The sequence below is a fragment of the Epargyreus clarus genome, unplaced genomic scaffold (genome assembly GCF_041222505.1).
Source record: "Epargyreus clarus isolate Ecla_fem2 unplaced genomic scaffold, WU_Ecla_fem_2.2 ptg000026l, whole genome shotgun sequence".
Classification (NCBI taxonomy): Eukaryota; Metazoa; Arthropoda; class Insecta; order Lepidoptera; family Hesperiidae; genus Epargyreus; species Epargyreus clarus.
In genome coordinates this window covers 1,498,487-1,504,089 of record NW_027332233.1, presented here as the reverse complement: position 1 = coordinate 1,504,089, position 5,603 = coordinate 1,498,487, and positions in this window count along the sequence as shown.

The window sequence follows — 5,603 nt, the reverse complement described above, 5'->3', positions numbered from 1 at the left end:
TTAAGAGGAACGTCTCGAAAAAGTTTAGGTATGCGTACTTGACCACGCTCTTCAACTAGAACACAGTAGCTTACACGGCTGTTATGTATGTATATAAATTACAAATATTAAATTATTAAATGTGAATAAATATCTGCATAATAATGGTTTCTAGAAAATGGTCAAACATATGAAATAATTAAAATAAGAGGTTTTTAAAGCTTACCTTAGCCCAAGAGACACAAAAGATAGCGCACACCACAGTTACATACAAAAATACTTTTGAATGCATATTGCTTTTGGAAAATTCTTACTTAGCTAATTTACGATGTTTATTAATACACACCACACGGTTCCCAAACGTTACAATTATTTGATGTTGTTCAGGTATTGAGCCTGTTTATATAGTTTTGTTAACTTAAATAATTGGTTTAATTACATCCCCAATTAACATCAATAAAAACCTTTAGACTAAGTGCCTAATTATACTAATGTTAGATTAAACAAGGCAAGAAAAGGATGACGCTAATGTCATATTCCTTTTTTATTCACATGAGATTAATTGAAAAGATTGTTAAATTACTGTAGTACCTAACTACTAGGTTTTACTCGCTTCTTTGCCTGGCTAAGTAAGTTGGAAAATGTGAGCTGTGTAATTACGAGTAAATATAGGAATAGCTGACGAGCATGCAGTAATCAACACCACCAGTTATGAGAAGAGAGATTCCTACCTGAGGTCAGCTACAGGTACGTTGATAACCTCGAGGACAAAGTTGATGACAAAGCTGGAATGCTTCAGAAAAATATGTTTCTCTCACCACAGACTTCAAACCAGAATACTGTAGTGCTTAACACTGCTGTTACCTATAAATCAGAAGTAGGTGTGGTGGTGTTGCCGCAGTCGAACCACAGCATTCAAAGTTTTGCTAGATATTTTATATTGCTGGAATATAAATAAACTATAAAGGCATACCTTTTGCAAACTTTAAGGGGATTGTTTGTTCGTTACTTTTTGCAAACAATAAGAGGATTGATGTGTCAATTATCACTAGTGAATAAAGACTGATATTATTTCTATTAAATAAACCTATGATTCAACTAAAGATTGCTATTTTACTTGATAGATGATTTCTAAATCTCTTTTTGGTCTATAAGAATAATTTCTTATTGTTATTTAGTATTTGTTATTTGATCCACTTTTCCCAAAAATTACATCGAATATTTCTACCTACTAATTCACTATAGGTACGTATTAATTAGATATATTAAAATCAGCCGAGGACCTGTTCCAATCCGGTAGTAGGTAGAAAGCCAGAAAAATATGACTCTAAATTAATTAATGCTCCCGGAGGCTTATACATATAAAATAAGAACATTTACATAATTATAAATCATTACTTGTATTGTTAAACTAATATTTACATATACGTAGGAATTAAATTATAATATGTATCCAAAGTTAAAAAAAGCATTTATTTATTAAATCAACTTAATAACATAAAAATTACATATATTAATATCTCAATACCTACTACATATCTACGAGTAGGTACATCATAATAAATACAAAACTTTTTAATAAATGTAACCATAAAAATTCGTCTTCATTACTGAATTTGAGCAAGGTAGGTAAGTTACACGAAATATTGGCTGACACAAATTAAAAATATGATTAATTTTATTAAATATATTATTCTAATTTTAATTAACACGTGCGTTATATTTGTACTAATTAAATAAGGCCATACACTCGTATATTGTGGTAATTAGTCAAATTACTTTATTTCAGTGTCCAATAATAAGGTTATATTGCGTACAAACATGGAATTTCCCAAACATTAAAATTATATTATTCTTTAGTATAAAAGGTACATAAGGTATGCATACTTAATTTTGTGCAAAAAATTATAATTAATTTTATCCGCAGTATTTAAGTTGCATTTACCTTATACTCATATGAGCTCGTAACTTTAATATTCAAAGTGGCAAAAGCGGTCGTGATTCTTGTGCGATGTCACAACCATAATATGTCTGCGTTGTAGCACCAGTATAGTGTGGCTATGTGTTTCAGGTTTTGTAAAGCAGATAAAAACTTCTTATATGATACGTAGTCTAAAGGAAAATTATATTTGATTGAATTCAGGAAGGTAGGTACTAAGGAATTACAGATAGGTGTTATTTTTTAATATTAGAAGGTAATACTTATTTAAAATGTAAACTAGCCTCAGTACTTGAATGATGAAAAAAAACCCCGAAGAGAAATGGCTCAGAAAATTTGTAAGTATGAAATACATTTTTATTCTATAGGATAGCCAGTAGCGGATTTAAAAAAAATTAAGGTCTAGGCTGTACAGTTTTTGCCGCCCCTGCTTGTACAATTGTCATGTTTTAGTCTTGCTCGCCATGTCGGCCCAGAACATGTTTCCCGTTTCAGAACATGTTTTTTTTTGTTCGTCACGCCAGTTCATGACACGTTTAAGGCATCAACGAACTAGCAAATAAAATTCGGTCCCCAAATATGCCGCCCTAGGCTGAAGCCTACTCAGCCTGCTGGTAAATCCGCCACTCAGGATAGCTAATATCATGCATGCCACCTGATGATAAGTAGCTATTGTGACCCTCAGATAAGATACTTTCCTATCTGAGATTGGCTATAGATGCGGTGCTACCCCTGAGAACTTAGTAGGAACGCCTCAGTTTTGCACAGAGGGTTCTGCTAGTTACAAAAATACCTATTTACTTCTATTATCAGCTACCTAATAAATATCTACATTAGTGTCTAACTAGATATGCAATAACGAGACAATCTTCGCTTCTACCCGCTAAGGCGAAGTTCTCGTTATTAAAGATCATGACTGGAATATCTCGCCCGCACCAGTCATGCGGCGTGCTCAATGCTTCCATTAACTAGACAACTCCTAATTAATTATATCGCGAATGCGCGGGGTTAACTGGGAATAATAATATGAATGGATCGAGTGAATTACTCTTGAAAAAGATAGGTAGTTAAGTATTTAATGAATTATCTTTTATTCTATGTTTTCAACCTTTTTTCAGTTGGATATATATAAGGGGGGAAAAATGCTGTCTGTACATTTTAAACGATAACTTGGAGGAGGGGGGTATACAGAAGTCTCTGAAGTTTGTCAATTAAAATAATTATTTCGTATTTTTTTATTCGCCTATGCTGGAGCGGTTCGGAATCTTTAATAATAAAATATGCTATTTAAATAAACTAATGATTCCTCTGAAACTATCAAGTACCTATATGAGATATGTCAATATATGCCAAATATAGCGAAAAAGTGTTACTTCGATGTTACTGTAAATTATTTATTTTTGGAAAGAAAATTCTTGGTGCATAACAAATATGCTTTTCGGCCGATTTGCCAATTAGAACCGGATCAAAGGGCACAGATGAAAGGATTCAAATACATTAATATATTTAGGTCACCGTCCATATTGACAGCCTTACAAAACCTTGGGAACTGAAACAAAAAAATCGAGACAAATCAAAATGAGGATGGTCTATATAGGTTAGTCATTGCAAAGATTTGAAGGTGGTAGCACCCCTTGCGGTTTGAATCCGGCAGCAACACCGCCACACCTATTTCTACCTCATAACAGCAGTGTTAAACGTTGATATGTCTGGTTTGTACGGTGTGGTAAGAGAGAAATATTTTTCCGAGGCGTTCCAGCTTAGTCCTCAGGGGTACCGACGCCTCTGTGTCCGACCTCGGGTATAATCTAATCCTATCTGGTGTTGATTACAGATGTCCATGGACGGCAGTGGCCACTAACCATCAGATGGACTGCATGCTCGCATGCTACTCCTATATTATAATAAAAGATTATCGTCCACGATAAAGATCTATATTTTGCATAACAACTTTTGGTTGACTTAACTGCAAAAGTAATGAAAATCATTTTAAAAGTACGTATACAGGGTGAATTTTTCAAACGGGCCTTCAGGGCCAAATCCGAAACTATAAGGATTAGCGAAAAATGCTGAAAGGAGTTACGAGGCCGATTTTGATAAAAACTAAAACTGCATGATTACTTTTTTAAAATAACTTTTTCCCTAGCCGGGAATCGAACGAGTTCATTTTGAAAAAAAAATACACCCTCTTTATTATTACCCTATCTGATAGTGTTGCTTATAAGTATCAAAATCTGGGAAGTAATGTTATGTGACAAATCAAAGGAAAAGGAAAATTTTGAAGAAAATACATATTTTTCCATACATTGGCATACTAATCCTGAAGGATTATACATAACAAATAGTATATTTGTAGATCTGACTATATTTTACCTCTAAGTTTGTCATTTCCCATTCGTTTTAAATATGTACCTACATAATACAAAAACATAGTTTCATATATTTCATCCGTTTGTAAAAACATAATAGGTATATATGTAAGTAATTAGAATAGGAAAATTATTAGGTAGGTATCTATTGAATATAATAACATTTATAACTTTAAGATTTGTTGTGGATCTGTAAACCAAGTTGTCGGTTGAAATAAAACGACTCGTTACAAAAATATTAAACTTTATTCTTTCAGATATAATCATAATTAAAACTTAATTGCATACGATATGTACATAATTGCTAATATTTTTTTAAAGAAACAACCTTATAATTAAAACCATAAACATGGTAATGAATAAATCGAACGAATAAACAACGGTGAATTTATTACAAGCTTTTGTTTATATCTACAGACAGTGCAAATTTCAGACACGGCCCGTGGCAAAACAAAAATATATCGTCCCATACATGAACGCATTTATATTTTACGTAACGCAGACACACGCTGTGCGTTGCAAAATATTGTAGTGATGTTGTCTGATTAAGGTTTTAGAACCCTTTATGGTTCGACTCCGGAGGCACCACCGCTACACATATTTCTATCTAATAAGAGCAGTGTTGAGGACTGTCTTCGGGTTTGAAGGGTCTGGTAAGGAAGACACACTTTTCCGAGGCGTTCCAGCGTAGTCCTCAGGGGTAGCGACGCGTGTGTGGGCGACCTCTAATCTTATCTGGGGTTGATTACAGATGTCCATGGGCGGCAGCTGCCAATCACCATCAGGTGGACTACATGCTCCTGCGCTACTCCTAAAAAGACACGACTTTTATGTCGGGAGATGTAAACTGGGTCTAAACGTCGTATGGTGGCACAATCTCCATACCTATATATCTTATAACAGACGTTTTAAGCGCTGTTGTGTTCTGGTTGAAGAGCGTGTTATAAAGAGACAGTATCAGTGCTATTGCATGGCCCTTTGATGAAGGGGCGTTAAGAGCTCTCCTTCAAAGTCAGCGATGCATTGGCGACTATCGCAAATCTCCATTGCTGACAGTGATTAGTTCTAAAGAGGTACGTATGAAGCTTAAAAGTTTAAAAAATAATATTTATTTTAAGTTTTAATGAACTAAATGCTTTATAATACTTATATCCTCTTAGTGAGATTAATACAATTTATAATAAGTTCATAACTAAAAAAACCTGTAACTCAAAAAAAAAATTGGCTTATCTTTAAAACTGAACCAAACATTTACAAGTACAAGAAAATCTAAAATATAAAACGAAAACCCGCTCTAGACCTCACTTTTCGATTTT